This window comes from Fringilla coelebs (genome assembly GCF_963513975.1).
Source record: "Fringilla coelebs genome assembly, chromosome: 6".
Lineage (NCBI taxonomy): Eukaryota > Metazoa > Chordata > Aves > Passeriformes > Fringillidae > Fringilla > Fringilla coelebs.
The window spans coordinates 10,145,897-10,164,944 of record NC_140034.1 but is presented as its reverse complement, the minus strand read 5'-3'; the positions used below and the strand labels follow the sequence as shown (position 1 = coordinate 10,164,944).

At 41.2% G+C, this 19,048-nt stretch overlaps 1 protein-coding gene across 1 annotated transcript in view; it reads left to right on the top strand.

Moving 5' to 3' along the window:
* The first annotated feature begins 13,545 nt into the window (after window positions 1-13,545).
* KLC1 (kinesin light chain 1) overlaps window positions 13,546-19,048 on the top strand; it is a 46,932-nt gene continuing 41,429 nt past the window's right edge. Inside the window, exon 1 of the mRNA XM_084208131.1 lies at window positions 13,546-13,863. The gene's annotated coding sequence lies outside the window, so the exon portion shown is untranslated. The remainder of the gene's footprint in view (window positions 13,864-19,048) is intronic.

Genomic DNA, 19,048 nt, shown 5'->3' with positions numbered 1-19,048 from the left:
TGTCATATAATTCTTCAGGGCTTTACAGGAAATCATATCTTATAGTATGTAAGCTTTGACCACAATGTGAATGCACACTTTAATAGGTAGATCTGATGTAAAACAATAATTGGATAATACAAGAAAATATCCCAGAAAGGGAGAGACCAGAGCCCCAGTGGACTGGTGGTTAATGGCCATATGTTCTGACAGCCTGTGTATAACATCCCTAAGGTAGTTTCACATATGCTTTAAATGGGTAGAGGTCAATCAAAAGCATTTTCATTTTCTGAGCTGCTCACTTCCATTAGCATAGACATTTTTGTGTCTGCCTGCTGAACCAGATCAGGAAATTGATTCACTACTCAAACTAATCCAAGGAAAAAACTGTTCGATATCAGATGAGTTAATGTGCCTCATCATGCAGATATGTATTATCTGGCATGGGGGAGCTGTGGGAATTCAAATAGAAGGTTTCGATTGTGCTTCTGTAAATTCACAGTTAAAAATGTTTTCTGAGCATGTAATTTTAGTGTTTGTCACCCCAAAACAATATCAGCATACACTGGACCATGCTAGGATTAAGCTGTGAGCTGCTTTGTCTTTTAAATACCTCCAGGGACAGTGACTCAACCAGCTCCCTGAGCAGCCTGTTCTGCTGCCTGACAACCCTTCTGGTGAAGAAATTTTTCCTAATATCTCAACTTCCCCTGGTGCAACCTGCAGCCATTTCCTCTCCCATTGCTTGTGACTTGGGAGAGCGACTCTCACCTCTCCACAGCCTCCTCTGGGGTAGTTGTAGAGAGCAGGACCACTCCAGCAGTTACCTCCCTGTCCTTCCTGAACTGAGGGGCCCAGAGCTGCACACAGCAGCTGAGGTGTAGCCTCACTGCTGCTGAGTACAGGGGGTCACTGCCCTGCTCCTGCTGGCCACACTGTTGCTGACACAGGCCAGGATGGCATTGGCCTTCTTGGCCACCTGGGCATGCTCTTACTTCATGGTCAGACACTGCTGACAGGACCTCTGCTTGCCCTTGTTGACCCTCACACCATTGGCCTTGGCCCATCAATCCAGCCTGTTCAGAGCCCTCCTGCCCTCCAGCAGATCCCACTCCAGCCCAGCTTGGTGTCTTCTGCAGACTGAGGGAGTCCTGGATCCACTCATCCTGGTCAGTGATAAAGAAACTAAACAGAACTGGCCCCAACACTGCTCCCTAGGGAACACTGCTTGTGACTGGGTGCTAAATGGATGCAGCACCATCCACCAGCACTCTGGCCTCAGCCATCCAGACAGTTTTTAACAGTGAAGAGTGCATCCATCCAGGCCATGAGCAGCCAGTTTCTCCAGGAGAAAACTGTGGAAAACACTGTCAAAGCTTTACTGAAGTCTAGAAGGGAACATCCACAGCCTTCCCCTCATCCTCTCTGCAGTCACCTTGTCACAGAAGGACATTGGGTCAGTCAAGCAGGACCTTGCATGTGATCATTCTCAGGCACTTCTGGGGTTTCCAACACATCAATATCCCTTGTGTCACTGCTGCCACATGGAAATCCATCCCCAATCTCCATGAGACAACAGATGAAAGGATCTCCCCAGCACACCATCCCTCAGACACTGGCGTGTTGCCCCCAGGCTATCTCCAGCCCTGGTTTTATCCTTTTCCCCCTTCAAATTCATTAGAATTCTGTGTGGAGTGCTGAGTCTCTTCATCTAAAACCTATTGAGGGAGTGAGGTATTTATCCATTAGGTAAGTGTTGAGGTCTGATTTAAATAGATTTAAAATATCTAATAGAACCACTGTGAAAAGATGTTATTAAAATTAATCTGTCTGAAATTTTGAATCTCATTACTAAAAACCACATGCATTTACTGAGATAATTACATTTTCTGAACAGCCAAAAGCCGTATCGTTTTCACCAGTGTTGCATTACTTTTGTTGGGTTTTATCCTTGACTCAGAGCAATTGCAATAACACCAGCTGCTTTTAGATATTATTGATCATAAAACCTTTATACATCAAAGGAAAGCTAAGGAGATGCCAAAGACTACTAAAAATAAAATTTTTATGTATACAAAAGCCTGCTACAGTAACTGAAGCTAGTGAAATAGATCAAAGAGTGACTTTTCTGTGCACATTTTCTCAGTATAGGAAAAATACAGGGGAGTGTTCTTATCATTTAAGTATTTAGCTAATCCTGTCAGAAGGAACAGCAGTAGTTCATATTCAGTACTGTCAGCATGTGCCTTTTTAGTCTCTCTCATGTGCTCAGTAAGTCCACAATAAAGCAACATTATTTTGGTAATATTCAAACAGTTTTAGTTTGTATTGACTTGAGGTGGTTTTGTTTTGATATTCTGTGTGGCATTTTGCTATTCACTGAATTTCTCTATTGGACCATTAATTTTGATAGAATATGAGAGGAGAAAGAGGAAGTGTCAAATGGGAATTAAGTGTCAAATGGGTAAAAGCTGGGTTAAAGTGATTGCAGCATCTTTACATATGATTAATAAAGACTTGTACTTGAAAAAAGAAGAGCTTTTCTCAATTTCATTACGATATTTAAAAGCAATGATAGCAGCTATGGAGGAGACAGCTTCTATGTTTAACTGAAAATTCTTAAAATCTAGTTCAAAGATTTGCTGTTTAGAAACTGACCCTTCCTGGCCCCATTTTAAGTGGACTGTCCTGCTTGCAATTTTTAGCTTCCAGTGTCACTAAACAAGATTGGTACCCTACAGGGTAATCAGATTTAGCCAAACAAGAACTTAATTTACATCCTGTGCAGAGCCCACGGGCCAATCTTTTGCATAAAGACTTGAAGATTGAAATGTTTTCATGAAAGGATAATATATGCCTGGAACTGTAATATGCACAAATAACATTTTCATACTAAAAATTATATCCACTCATCACTGTAAACTGATTCCTAGAATAATAAACCCATAATTGAATATTCAAGTTAATTTCTCAAAAAAACAAAACTAGTAAGGGAAACACAGCTCATTTTATTTCTTAACAGTTTATGTCTTCATAAGAGTTTATAAGTGCATGGAATGTAATCATCTTGAAGCACATACTCATTAGTATTCACAATTATATAAATCACTTCTTTGTGCCTTGGCTTTGCATGCATTAATGGATTAAGATTTACCCAAGTATTGTGAGATTTACTTGACTGATATATTCAAACAGCAGATGCTGTTGAAGTGCAAGAGTAGTACATTGGGCTACAAATAGTAAAGGCAAAACAATACATGATCCCTTTTCAAGTCTGATCTTACTCAGAAGAAGCATCACTATGGTGTGACTTATCTATAGTCAAAATCAGTTTTAGAAGCCATGTAAATGCTCTGAAGGCACGGTCCATTTCATACATTGCCTTGTGTTTGTGGCTTGTGGTTCTAACCAAACACCCATTTAACTGAGTTTCTTCTATTTTGCAGGGATAGGCACAGTGATTTTGCCTGCTGGTCTGTGCAGGTTCTCATCCTTAGGGTGGTCCCAGGTGTGTTGTGACTGCTTGAGACAGCAGGAGGCAGCAAAAATGTCTGTGTGCATCTCTTGAGGCTGCCAGGAGGCAACGAGCACCAGCCTGAGCCAGAGCAGCCCTGAAGCCACTGTGGTGGACCGTGTGTGGCATGGGTTTGCAGCAGCCCCCCGGGCAGTCAAGGCTTTCTGGCACTCCCCAGTGCTCTGCTCACACTGCTGCCTCCAAAGAACCCACTGATATGATTCAGCTGCAGACTTGGCTGTGATACTTCCATCAGCTGAGCCAAAACACATTAACAGGCAAAACACAAGTTTCAGAATCATAAGAAATTCAGGTCACTATTCATATCTCATTGTAAAAGAACTTCCTGTTGACAAATTGTAAGAAATCCTTGCCATGGAAAAATCATGATTGGGGTGTAGCGTACGCTGGCTGTTTTTAAAGGGTTCCAGAAAAGCTACAGACTTTAATTCCTGGGATGACTCAAATAATTAAAAGTCTAAATTCTTGGGAGAGAGCAGAGGGGGTATGTGTTGTTTTGCAAAACAGACTTTGTAGTTAAGGCTATTTAAAAGGACAAAATCCATTAATTTCAAATTTCAAAAGAGTCTCACTGCCTTGATTGCTTTCCAAGTGGTTGTATTACCCTGGAGTGTCATATAGAAAATAGCTGGTATGACACAGCATAAATATTCTGCAATAAACCAAGTCTAGTCAGTTCTGACTTTAGTAACTCTACAATAAATACTTAGGAGAAAACACTTATTTGTTCAAAATTTTATAAGAATGGAAGACAAAATGGAAAGTAAGTTCCAATGAATATGTAAGAAAATGTCATCTGAATTTATCAATCTTCTTTTCACATTTACCAAAATAGCATCTCACTTTTACTGTCATGTCTGGAAAACCTCCAGTTTCCTCAGGCCTCATGAAAAATTCCACCATGGAAAACAACAAAATACTAAGCTGACATATGAGTAAATAGCCACAGGTGCCAATTTGTGCCAAGGAAGAAATCCAGCTCACTTCAAAGAAAAAAAATCAGTTCTGCCATAGGACATTACAGAGCAATTTGAATTGACAAGAGATGCTCAAAATTAAGTTTGTTTGCTGCCTATCCCCTGGTGCTGCTTCTGCTGCTGGGCAAAAAGGGGTCTGTCTGTTCAGTGGGACACCTGAGGGCTTGCTGGGCATGTCTAAGTTACCAGGGTATCTCAGCCCTAAATCTGAGCTCCAGAGCACTGAGTAAAACAGGCTGGTGCAGGGACAATGTGGCTGAAGAGCTGCCACTGTGCAGAGCACTTTTCCATCTCAGGAAGATTTTTCTCAGGCTTTTAAATCATGAGGTTCACAGTTTCTCTAAAAGGAACAAAGCAGCTTGTTACCTACTGACTTGAGTCTATAATTTATAGGTATTATCAAACAGCCACCTAGCACTCAATGTTCAATTTTGTATGTAATTAACAATGTCATTTCAGTATTTATAGCTACTATATGTTTGCATGTAAATTAGAAAAGCAATCTCACTTGTTTACAATATCGACTTTGGTTTTGGGCACTACCCAACAGAATTCATAACCAAAAATTCATAACCAAATTCATATGAGTGTTCATATGAATATTCATTCAGAATTCATAGCTGAAAAGATATAAAAAAGAAGTGAAATTAATGAAAAAGATGGTTAACACAGCATTCCAGCCTTTTTTGGCTGCAAAATGAGTGGGATGGGAAGTGACAAATGTGTGAACCATCCTTTAAAGGAATTTAGAGTGCTTTCTGCATTGGTGCACAATAAACCTGGCAGCACCATTTTACAGTTATGTAGTTAATTACAAGGATGTGGGGCAGGTTCAGCTGCTGCCCACAATGGAACCATTTACAGGGTAGATTTCTGGTCAGTGTTATACACTGGGGAAGGAAGATACTGTTACTCATCAGCCTGTTCTGTGTGAGTCATGGCAGCTTTCAAACATATGGTGATGGTGTATTTTGTGGCCCTTCAGCATGTAATATGAGGTGTAACACTGTGTAGGCAGTACATTAAACTTTCATGGGTAATTTATATTTATCAGTTGTTCCCAGCTTTGTCTTAGTTTTAAGTGAGGCATGTGTCAGTTCCTGTTTGCAGCTACATTATCTTCAATAGGTAGATTTTGATAAAAAACTGCACTATATATGTCTTTGAAACAATTTCAATATATTCAACAATTTCAATGTATTTCAATTTGAGCTTTCATTAAAATAATTATTTTAGATATTAAGGAATAAACTTATGTAAAAATACATGGATTCAAAATCTAAATGCCATGCATATGGCATGTTTCAGCAATTCCCCAGGACTTTCCCAGGAGGCTGTAGTTAATTGGTATGGCAGAGTGAACTGCTCTCTGTAATCAAAACACCTCCAACAGTCCAGGTGTTTCAGGTGACAATGCTGTCATAGATAAGCATGGCAGCACGGATTTTTTCCTTCAAAGAAATTACTACAAGCTCTCTTCCTATGCCCAGCTGGCCACCAAAGTCAAAGGCCAAGGAGTCCTGATTTAAATTCTTATTTAAAATTGTCCTCTAAAGTAAAATTGTAGCCTCAGAATATCTGTAATGACCTACATACCAATGAGGTAACTGCCTTCTTAGCCAGTTGCTGCATAAATTACCTAAATTGAATCTAGTCTTTGGCACAAGGAAAACCTTCAGAACATGATGTGATGCAGCAGTGTCTGCCAAACTTGTCAGACTAATAGCATCCCTTCACTGATTTTTTTTATACCTATACTGGTCAATAAAAAACCTCTACAAAGATGCAGGAGGAATTGCTCTCTTCAGAAATAAATACCTACAAGGCTACTTTCTAAGGCCTCCTTTCACACCCCTAAATCCCAGGGGCACACTGAGTGTGGGTAGGCTAGGATAGAGGTGGGCCCCATGGAGGGAGATCATCTGTCCTTATCCCGCATCTGCCCTGTTTCCCAGGAGACAGGATGAGGAACAAAATATCCAGCACAGACAGTTCTGTTTGCTATTGATTTTTAGAGTGACTCTGCCCTTCTCAGCCCCTGGTCCTGTCTACCATCCATCTTGCCACAGGCACATTCAGAGAAGCCATTTTCTGTACAGACATAATTGGTCATTGGCACAGAAACGACAGAAACTATTGTCACACAGCAGAAGCGTTTCCATTTCCCTTTCCCTTGGGGCAAACTGTATTACCATGAAGTCCCCAGTCCAGTGCAGCTGGGTACTGCCCCTGAAATACCCTCTTAACACAAACTTAAGGCAAACTCCAACAATGAAAAGTGGATGTACGATGGCCTCTCATAAAAAAATGAGAAATTCCAATCAACCTTGATTGCCAAGTGAATCTGGTATAATTCCATATAGAGCATTAGCTAAGGAAGAGAGGAAAGCATTTAACAAAAGAAAGGGGTATCAAATTTTGGCAATTACTGTGCCATGTGCAGAAAAGGAATACATCAAATGTAAGGGAGGTTTACTGGTACGTCTGACTTGGGAGCAAACATTTTGAATAGTGACCATGGCACAAACAATTGCAGCTCTTTAGGCTCAGGGAAGATGAAGCAAATAGGAGCAGAGAAGGACAAATTGAATAACCAGGGAGATGTAGAATCTCTTTTAAAGAGATTAAGAGTTCAGTTTGTTTAGCCAAGCAAATTGATGGTCACGAGGGGAGAAAGGTGTACAGAATCTGCTACGCAGGTGAGTGGAGGAAGAATCAGCTAACAGAATTACGTTGGGAAGAAGCTTCTTTTTCTACAATAATTTAATTAAACATATAAAAAAGAAGTGTTACCTGTGAGGACTTCCTTAGAAATGCAAACACATAGAGAAATGGGGCCAATCACTAGCCAGGGAAAAAATAACACAATTTGGCACAGTATCTGTATGTATATATTACCCTTGAGAATGCACAGTGAAGGCGTGATGTTCTTGGGCAGGAAGGGCAAGATGCCTGCTTGGTTTTCAATGGACTTTGCTAATTACATTTAGGAAAATACCACCTTAGGTGGTTATCTGTAATGGGTTTTAGACTTCAGAGATTTAGTTATCTTTCTTTCATCAGTAGGTGCAAATTTCTACTTGGAAAAGGTCATATACAGCCACATACTGGCATTAGCATTTCTTGTGATTAGCTTATGCATAAACTTTAATAAAAAACAGCATCTGAAAAATCACAGCTTCCTTCTTCTCTAAATGTATGTAGGAACCTCAGTGAGAATAAAGAGAATAGATCTCCTATATCTGTGTGAGGAAGCATCAGTTTGCCTGGTGCTGAGGCAAGTTTATATTCTAGTCTGTGCCTCTGCCTGATGTTGATTAGAAAAAAATTAGTGATTTTCCTACATTTTCTAAGATTCACTTCTCATAATAAGAAAACCCTCATACTGCTTAATGAAATTATCCCAGATTTACACTAGTGTGTCACTGAAATTACAGCCCTCACAGCCCTCACAGGTTGGTTGTTTTGTTTTGGGTGGTTTTTTTAGGTAAAAGTGTTTTTCATAATGAAACTCTGGAGGATTTAATGAAAAAAAGGTTATCTATAAATCTCCTTTGCCGAGGATCCTAAAATGGCTACTGAAATTACCAAGGAAAGAGTCTCACCTAATCTAATTGCAAGTAATCTGGGAGCCAAACTGGATGAATTAGCAGATCTCTGAAGGAATGCTGATAAACCATAGAGGAAATTAAGAGCTGTGTTCTAAGAAAGGGAAGGGGGTAATGGAAGCAGTAAGAAAGCAGACACTTAGAAATCAGTAAAGGTGATCCCTTCTTTCCTACATGTTCCTGGGTTTGATCAAAGACACATGATGTTGTGTTTGGAAGAGTCTGTTTTTTGTGTTTGTGGAATAAACTTTTTTTCCATCAATACTAGGCCCTATCCCAATATAAAGGTAAAAAAGGGAGCTGAGTCATAGTTGGGAAGTAAGGATATAGGAAGGTGAACAGGAAGTACTGTACCACAGACTGAATTTTATTATTCCAGTAGTGGCCAAGTGTGATATTCCATCAACAGCATGTTTTTTATTTCCTCTGGAGGACCTAATACACTTCTGCAATGGTTCAGTGGCTGAGGTAGGTGAATACAGAAATAAATGTAACTTCCTGTGACTCATATGCAGAGATTAATAATCCTCATAACCTTGAATGAGCAACTGAAACCCCAGGGGAGAATAAACTCACTGAGAAGTGAAAGTATGGAGGAAGGAAAGGAGAAACCCAAATGGAATGTTATCTTTCTTCATGCATAAGCACTAAAAGTCATGCAGAGTGAATATGGAGAAGAGAATATTTCCAAGCTAGAAGGGTGCTGGTAGTCAACCATCAGCTGACTATGGAACATGGAAAGAAGGGAGGAAGAAAGTTGCTTCATCTTTCAATGAAATGAGAGGAATGACAGAAGGCAGAGCAGAAATTACTGGTGGAGCATAGTGAGTGTAGCGGTGTAAATATTCCCTCGTAGAGGTGGCAACTTATTCCTTGAATGCAAGGAGTAAAAATACAAGTCTAATTATCATCACAAGCTCTCCTCTGTGAATCCTTAACCTGTTCAGAATGTTGATGCTTAAAGTAGGATCTTGGAGAATACTGACAGTGTCTGTAAACTCATATAGCATAGAGTATTAGAAGGGTGTCAAAGGGTGGAATCCTTAGCTCCTTGATCACTTACTACTTTGAAGACGACCGTGGAAGTTGGGATATATAAATATAGCTGTGTTGCTGAAACTTTCTAGTATTTTCCTCTATGTTCACATTAATATTGACATGCAAATTCTCTAGTTTTCCAGTGGTTATTTTAACTGTATTACCTGAGGTTTAGAAATCTGTTTTTCAAAACAGAACTGTTTTAAAGCTAATTGAATGTGCTGCTTAAACCTTTCATTCAGTATATTATGTTCTTTAGTAGCAGCACAGCTCTGTAATAACTGAGTTAAAAAAAAATCTTGTTAACAAAATATCCAGTGCAAGTATCCTGCTCTGTTTTAAAAAATATAACAGAAATTAACTGTTAAGATTTGAATTAACACTGCACGCTTTATTTCCTTGTTATTTCTCTGTGGAGAGAAAACAGCAGGGAAAAGCAAACTGTCTTCCATTTGTTACAGCTTCCTAGAAATCCTTGTGACTGAAAAAGGAGAATTCACTTGCATGTAAATAAAGCTTATTGACTTGGGAAGCAGGATCACGATCAGTGTTTATTTTACTTAGAATTAATGCCTTGCCTGACAGTAGGTTCCCAATGGTAAGTTCAGGCATTTGACAATGAGTCAAGCAAAGCAAAACACAGTCCTTTTACCCCAAAGTGCCTGAACTCCCTGACAAAAAGGTAGCTCTGCATGCAGGAATTGTACATATGAACAAAAGAGTCGGGCTAAAATTGTGCCTAGGACTGGGTACTTGACACTTCTGAGTCTGGTTTCTATGTTTCCTCTTTTCCATAAAGGACGTTCTTGTAGGAAATACAAACTAAAACATATGCAACTGTCAGGTGGTTGTGATGAAAAACCACACAGGTTGCTGAATCTGGCCTTTCAATATTTATTATTGCCAGGGTGCTTTTAAACAGCACTTTAGCAGCAGCTGAAATTACTCCAGTGTAGTGCTTTATTGTGGCCATATTTCTAAAATGAAGTAATAGATTTTATAGACTATAAGATTAGATTGAAAAAAAATAAAATCCTCCTTTGGTAGGAAGATTCTCTAAGATATATATCTAAGAAGGACATATTTTTTTAGTACAATGGTGTGCTGGTGGCATTTGGCCAGTGTCAACACATCACAAATGGTAAAATAAAATGACCCACACTTCTTAAATGAAGTGAACCTGAATTTCTTTAGAGGCTTGCCCCATTTGTGGATGTTAGTTAAGCTGACCTCAGTTCCCTGTGTGTATTTCTCACACTGTTGCACTTTAAAAACCACCAAGATTTGTGCTGCATTTGTTGAACTGTTTGCTTTTTGCTCTCCCACTGTGAATTACAAACCTCTCTCTCTCTCTTCCAGGGGAAGAGGGAATTGGTATATTGAGACTAAAGAATCCAGCATTGTAAATAATGTGTTATGCGGTTTTGTTTTGGTATGCACTCAGAAGTCTGCAGAAAAGTATGGTGACCTTGCTGGTGATAGGCAAAGGATCCTAGGAGCCACCATCCTTGGAGGTGTTTAAGCAAAGACTGGACATAGCACTTAGTGCCATGGTCTAGTTGACATGGTGGTGTTAGGCCATAGGTTGGACTTAATGATCTCAGAGGTCCTTTCCAACCTAATTGATTCTGTGATTCTGTAATATACTAGAGACAGCATGTCTCGATAATTTAATCAAAAAATCAGGGCATGCAGCATAACTAGTTCCTGAAGAGAAAATGGAAATGTGGGCAGTGAATAGTTTTTACTGCTAGATGAACCTGGATAATTCTCATGTAGATGAGACAGGAAAAACAAGATCCAAATGAAGAGGAACTCTTCGGATATTTCAGGTCAGGCAGTAGCTTGAGGAAAAATCATCTTCACCAAGTCTCTCCTGTGTCTAACTTCTGCTGTGTGCCATAAACAGAGAGTAGTAACCATGCACTATAGCTCCATTGAGCTAATCAACCTTCCTGCAGGAGGGAGCTTATAGTGTGTGCTGTTTATGTGGGAAATTGCCAGGATGCAAATACTTGATTAGCCAGCATATTATGAATCAGGGTCATAGCTGGAGTAGTTGCTTTGTTCAGAGATGCTCACATCCCTGGGGTAAGCAGCTAATTGCAGGAAATCTTTTAAAGCAAATGTGTGATAGGAAGAAAGCAATGAATATTGTTTATTCAAAAGGCAGGAGTGGGTCCTTTGAATCAGTTCTCTTGCATAATTATGTAATTAGGGCATGTTCTATTTTTAATTAAATCTCTTGCATATTCATGAGAATACTCTGAACCTGTGAACCAATTGGCATAACTCTTTAAAATGTAGTTTGTGTAAAGGAATGCCCTTCAATCTTTTTCCCCCCTTTCATATTACTGTGCAAAGAGATATTTCACATTGTTATAATTAGGTTGTATTGCCTGTCAAAACTAGAATGTGGGTAATTAAACCATTAATATAAAATTGCCAGAGAAAAGTTTTAAATGGAGATGAAGAATGCAAGAAACTGCTGCTTGGAAATACTTGCATCAAAATTGAGTTTTGCTGGACAGCTTGATCTGTGTAAGAGATCAACCAGAGAGTGGAATTCAGTATTTATACTTTATTTCCCTCAGCTTTTCAAATCCAGCAATGACTCTGTGTATTTACAGCCTGAAGACTATCCATGTTCCCCTAACTTCGCTTTGTTTCTTGCGGGCTTCTGTGACTCTTCCTGTTCTTCTGCCTCTTTGACAACAATATTAGCTTTGATTCCTCTTCCAACTTCCTGCTTATTCTTAGGAGCCTTGCTTTCTCACCCAACTCTTGTTCTCACATCTGCTATTCTGCAGACTTGCTCAGCACTGTACATGAGGGCAAGCTCTGCTTTCCTTGAATACTTTAATATTACCACTTAGGTGAGGCTTTCCCTCTGAGGGCAAGCTCTGCTTTCCTTGAATACTTTAATATTACCACTTAGGTGAGGCTGCATATTTTGATTTACCACTATACCTCTGTTCTTCTTACTGCAGGGACTAAATGATCATTGCAGGTCCCCTCCAACTGAACAATGCTACTCTATTCTATGTGGAGCCCAGGTGATAATCAATATAACAATCACAATATAACAATAGGTTGTAACTAATCCCTGATGATTTACAATGTACATTTTACTGCTTTGCTATATTTAATGTTTTTTCGGTGTTTGGTTTTTTTTGGGGGGGTTGTTATGGTTATTTTTGTGGGTTTGTTTGTTTGTTTTTATTGTTCCTTTTCTTTTTTCTTTTTTATTTTATACCTCAATTCCTTTCATCTTTCCTTTCTGGGCTTAACTCCTACCTAGTGGAACATGACACAAAGAAAATACAGTGGCTGTTCCTTCCTCTCTAGTGAGAGTGGGAATGAAATTGGAAGCTGCAAAGAAATAATTCTTGTGATGAGTGTCACTGAGTTCTCATTAAAGTCTTAGTTTTCATGTGTAAACCTGTGTAAGAGCAGGGATCTTGCACTTACTTCCATGCAGAACAAAGTCCAGGGCGTTGAAATATATTAGCAACACACACTGAGCTCTGTGTGGGGGCCCAACCTTCAACACAGAACTCTTCCTTCAGCCCATTTCTCTGTGACTTGCTCCAAGAGCCGCTGCACACTGTGGAGATTTTCAAGCACAGTTCATGAAGTCATGGTTGGAAGAGACCTTCAAGATTATCCAGTCCAACCATCCATCCCTGTAACCCATGACCACTGAACCGCATTGCCCAGTGCCACATCCAGGTGCCTCCTGAGCACCTCCGGGGCGGTGGCTCCACCACCTCCCTGAGCAACCTATTCCAGAGTGATGAGGCTCCCTCCTGAGCCTCCCCTTCTTGAAACTAAACCAACTCAGATCCCTCAGCCATTCCTCATAAGACATGTTTTCTAGACCTTTCACAAGCCTTGCTGCCCTTTGCTGGACACACTCCAGCACCTCAATGTCCTCTGTAAAGGGAGTGGAAAGATTTTCCCAGAGGCATCCAACTGAGATGGGGGCATCAGTTTCACGAGTCCTACAGTCACCATAATCCTGAAATTCTTTCCACTATGGTAGGTCAAACCAGCGCCAAGAGCATCAGCAGTGGTGCCCCCTTGGAGCGAAACCGCCCCAGTGTCACCGAGGGCGCCCTGAGGAACCGCCGGGATCTGCTCTCCACTGACATCCACTTGAGGCGGACGAGGCAAATCTTAGCAAGGTTTAGCGAGGCCCGCACTGGCAGCCTCGGGGATGCACCTGAAGCCCTGAGCTCCCTCAGAGCATCCCGCCCGGCGCTGCCCGCTCCCGGGGAGGGATGACGCCATGAGGGGGGGAGAAGGGCGCGCGGGCGCTTGTGGGAGAAGGGGGGGCGCCGCCATGTCAGGCGGGGCGGGAGGGAAGGAGGGAGGGGAGCGCGGGGCGGGACAGGGGCGGCGGCCGCAGCCGCAGCAGCAGCAGCCGGGGCGGTGGTGGCGGCTGCCGGCAGCTGTCAGCGCCCGCTCCGCCGGCCGGCGCCGACCACCGCGGCCCTGCCAGCGCCTTGCGTGAAGCACTGGGTCCGCCGTGGTGCTGACTCGTTTCTTTCTCGCCTTCCCTCCCTCTCTCCGGTCCTCTCTCCCCCCCAAAAACCCTTTTCCTTCCTCCCTTTCGCCCGCCCATCGCTGACATCCTCCTCCGGCCGCCTCCCCGCCCCGGGCTGCGCGGCCCCCGCCGCCCCAGCGAGCGCTGCGCACATCGCCCGAGCTGCAGCACCGAGCGGTGAGCGGGGGGAGCCGGCCGGGCCGGGGCCGGCGGGCCGGGACCCGGGGCGTGTGTGTTTGGGTGTGGGTGCGTGGGGTGTTCCGTTCCTCTCCCTTCTCATCCGCCGCTGCGCAAACAACAAAAGGCTGCGCGGGCCGCCCGGTCCCCCCGCAGCGCCGCCGCTGACAGCCGGCCCCGTCCTTTCCGCGCCCAGGGCGGGGTGGCTTTTCGGGGAGGCTTTTTTTGGGCGTTTTGTCAGTTGCGCTCAGCGCTCGGCTGCGGGCAGGGGTACGTGCCTCGGGATGGGGATAGGCTCGGCTTTGTCCCCGTTTCCTCTGCCGGCTCCCCCCGGTGCTGCGGCGGGCGCCGCCCTGGGAGGGAGCGGGCAGAGAGGGCTGGGGAGGCTTCGGCCTGCGGCTCCGGGCGTGCGGCGCTTTGTCTGCGCTCCCCCGGCTTCGGGGCTGTGCCGCTGCCAGGGCGGAACTGGTGGAAGGCGAGGTTAGGACAGGTCTTCTTTCGGCTTTGTACATAGTGACCGGATTTGTACATTGTAGGTCACCTGCCGTGCTGTAGTCCGAGGCGATTCATAGACTTAGGTCTTCCCCGGATTTCTGCACCTCCAGAATAAGGAAAGCATTGGTTAGAAATGCGTTATTCTAGCAAAAAATACACAACTGATTTAATTGATAACTTAACTGCATCTTTAGAGCAGAGGTTGATTAGAAGGGCTTATTTTGCTTTCGTCTTTTTGATATTTCTAAGTAACGAGATGCCAGATTTGTAGATCTGCATAGCAGTTGTATGTCATCAGAATAAGAAAACTTCTTGACACTTGATTGAATTCTGTGTTCTAGGCATATTGAAGCACATTTTAATCACCAAGGTGGCATCACCAGGTGTAATACTCTTGTGTGGCTTTTGAAGGTGGTTAAATCAATGAAGGTGCTCTTAAACCTTTTTTTTTTTTTTTTTGTGTTAGTGATTTCCATTAGTGAATATGATGTAAAAAAAAAGAAATATCAGTACTCAAGATACTGGTCATGAAGTCAGAATACAGACTCAGAAAACAAAACTGGCTAGGAGAAAGCAAAAGTCAGTTTTTATAGTTTACTTTGAACAGTAAAATTATGAGCCAGTGTCATTCATATAGCATGCTTTCATGTTTATACATGAAAATACAAGAAATTAAAACAGTTAAAATTCATTTTTAGCTGTGTTGTGCTTGACAGAAGGTTTAACAACAATTGCTCTGCAGAGTGATTGTCTCTTTCACTTCCACTTTTGCATTTACTCGTCTCTTAAATAGGAAACTTATGCACAAAGAGTGTCCATTGGAAGCTAAAGAGGAACTGTTGAGGTTTTAGACAGCTTAGCATTTTGATTAAAAAAAGAAAAACACAACAAAACTGAAAGCAACACTTTTTAGAATGCACAGTTCATTTAAAACTCTTTTGGGAAAATAGCTTTATTTTAATTGAGTATGAATTCCAAAGCTTCAGCGAAACATGATAGAGGATGTTATAACCCTAGGATTACAGATACAATTGGAAGCTACATATTCAGCATTTACTGGCAGCAGAGAGAAAGCTGATCCATCTGGTGAGGCTGAGCAGAAGACCTTGTAAGTCCCTTGCGCAATTATTTTTGTGACCACATGGTTTAGGAGGACCTTTTCCATGAAATTAGAACAGCTATGGAGAACTCTGGCAGTTCCATTTAGGTAGACATTTCACATAATGGAGAAGCATGTGGGTAAATGCAGGGAATTTAAATTGTCCATTCCTGAAACTCACTCACCAATGCAGTATCACTTCTGCATCATGTTGCAGTTAATGTTTGGCAGCCTTCGTGTTTCTGAAGGATGAGGATGGAGCTGGACAGTTCCAGTAATCAGAAATTCTAACAGCAATTTGAGCATAGATTCTCTTTACTAGGTACTAGATGTAACTAAAAAAGAGTATAAGGTTACCCCCCAAAGGTCCTGTGAAGCAGTTTCATGAATTGTTTGTCAAATTCCTATGACATGGTTAGTAATGCCTTATTAGTGGAAATGGATTCTTTTAAAGGTCTGTGACAACAGAGGACTCACATACATCATTCTAAATTAAATATGCAGGAGTCAATCTGAATGTTTTTGACATAGAATGAAATACACTGTACAGACATTTAAGGCATATAAGGACAATTGCTGCCTCCTGTGTTTGTGCAGAACTTGCCATGCTCATGTCAGAAACGTCTCACTCATGTGCTGCTCATACAGTACACATATCTCTCTCTCTGTATCTTTTTGTGTATGCACACATACCTACATATGCCTCTTATTTAACTGGGAATTTTGGGAAATACTGTAGCCTTATATTCAGTTCTGAGTCCATTTAATGCAGCTTCTGTTTCTCTTGAAATGTGGGCTTGTGCAGTTACTTTTTCATCTCTTCTTCTGTTTGACTTCTCTGGCAGACGTGCAATTGAATTTACTCTGGGATTAATAGCATCTGTCCAGTTGCATAGCTCATGATTATTTTAAAACTCAATTCAGTGTACAAATACTAGTAAAATAAAGTTTTTATAAGAGGAGTAAAAAATACAGAAATCTGGGTAAATTCATAAATAAGCAAAGTGTACTCAGTGTACAAAGCAAAGTGTATTCAGTGTTGAAGAGCAGAGTTGCAGACAGTGGTGGGGACAAGCATGCTAGGTCTAGTTAAATTAACATTTTTTGTAGTCAGTATGCCTCCAGGGTGTTGTCCAGTATGACACAACTGTTGTAAAAATGGACCAATTCCATCATCATCTCAATAAAGTGGGTAGCCACAGGCTGTCTCTTAATTCAGCCTTCATAATATTTCATGTTTCCAAAGTATTTCTAATTGTTTTACAACAGCACAGTATTTACCTTGACCAAAGTTTAGAGAAACATTTATTTTCAGTGTTAGCTCTGATTTTCCTTCAAGTAAAAGCATGACAAACATAATGTCTAAGATGTATTTGTTGTACCCACGTACCAGCCAGAGACACCTCGTTCACTCTAAAGATTCCTGTTTGACTTCAAAATAGAACTGGTTGTAGCAGTTACCCTGAGTCAGAGTCAGCTTCAGGTGTTCTTGAGGTAATAAAGTCTTCCCAGTGTTTGATTTAGTGAAACATTTTTCTTTCTGAAAGTGGGATGTAGAAGGAAGTGTGGTTCCCTTGAAAAGTTACTAAATAAATTCCTGACCAGAGAAAGGTGCCCTTTCTGTGACTTGGATTTGCTGAGATATTTGTTGTCGTCATCTTCCAGGATTTAAATTGGGCACTTCGTTACGAGGATTAGAGCCAGAATTGTAGATGCTTTCAGTGATACAGGAATTAATTCCAGAGGGTTCTATGTGAGGTGTTTTGTAGTCATCAGGCAGGAGATGATACTATACATGGGGCTTTTTGTGCTGGACAACTAACGTACTTAATAGTAAGAGGCCATACTGAAAGGGCAAGCACGAGGACTGAATGTTGTATGTATGCTTCTAGTGCAGTAATATATTTGGGAATGTGAGCAAAGGATGAACACTAAAGCACAGTTAACATTAGAGATGCTAATTTCTTTAAATGTGTAAAGACAGTTCTCTGATAGTTGACAGTTTCTTCAGATTCAGTCAGCTAAGAAAACAGATGCAAGTAATAGTATCTGTGTGTTGATTTAATCACTGTTTCTTTGAATCCAGCTTATCTCCCAGGGATGCTGCTATTTAACTGCAGTAAGAAACAATCTTTACTCTGGAAGCTGCATTTTGGCATTTGGCATGTATGTAGAATGAAAATGAATTTAGTTTGTTAATGAATTTAGTTATTGTTGGTCATCTTTCTTGCTGAAAATGAGGAATATGGGCTCATGCCATCTTATATTTCCAATATGCTTGTTGTCTGGTGTCTGCTTAAATGGACGTATTTTGTGCATGGTTTCTTAGTATCAAGTCTTCCCTACAAGTGAAAACAGTAAAATATCTTTTGTGGGTAGACTTAAAAGTGAGCAGTTTCATATTTTGATTATTTTGGAAATACCTACAATAACCCAGTTCATTGTGTTTAGATTTTCTTTCTGGGATTATGTCAGAAACCTAGCTGATTTTATTAAATTTTAAAGTGACTAGAACAAAGGATGTCACCAGTCTAGTGGGTAGTACTGGCTTCCTTACATATCTGTAGGGTTGGGGTGGTGGCTAATTATATTACACTTACTATGGGATGTACCACAGCAAACCATTTCAAAAGTTAACACTGCAGTTATTAATGTTCAGAAGTTCAAGAAATGTCTGACATAAACCAACTTTTTGATGCTACTTAAAAAGTTATATCTACAAGTTAGTCTTTTTAAAGGACAATACATATATTTTTCAGGATTACAGATAAATTATTATCTTTATTATTATCTGTGTTTGTATGTAGTAGTTAATTTTAACAAAAATTAAGATTACTGGCAGTGTGCTATGGTTTGAACTTGTGAGCCATTCCTCAGTGCAGAGGGTGGTGGTTTAAGCTTTGTAAAGGATTGCAGTTACTGCATTCCTGCACTGTATCCTGAGTTTGTTCCTTCCAGATGACAGTAGGTGAGTGATTTACAAACCATGTCATACAGATTAGGGACTGGCAGAGAGGAGCAGGGTGTGTGTTGGTGTGGTTCTGCTGCTTTCTTTTTGTTTTTCTAAATAGAATATTGTTTTAAGATTAAGTGCTTTTATGGAGGGTCCTTTATCAAACAATGTCAGTTTGAATAATGTGGGAAAGGCACAGTTTCATCTTTCTCTTCTAGCTTGAGCAGCTTCCATTTCAGAGAGGCTGCTGTTACTCTGTCATCCCTCCAGTCTTTGCCATGTGTGGATTTTAGTATATCCCCACCTTTAATGTTTCATTTGTTCATGTGCTTAAACTGGATGTTCTACCCTGCTCTCCCCCAGCTCCCAGTTGCATTTAGTGTGTATTTAAAGGGAGGAGGGTTGACGAAAGAAGTGGATTCATCTCTCCCTCACAGTGGCAGAGTGCAGTCAGGTTAATCCAACAAGTGGGATGGTAATATGTGAGGACATAGGGGAGGTTATAGTTTTGAGCTAGGAGGGGCACTACAACCTCCTATAATGTTTCTGTTGACAGAATAGGAATAGATAATTGATCTCTAAGGAGAAGATGAAATGTTCTTCAATCTCAGTGCTGGTTTATGTAGTTCCACAGTCCT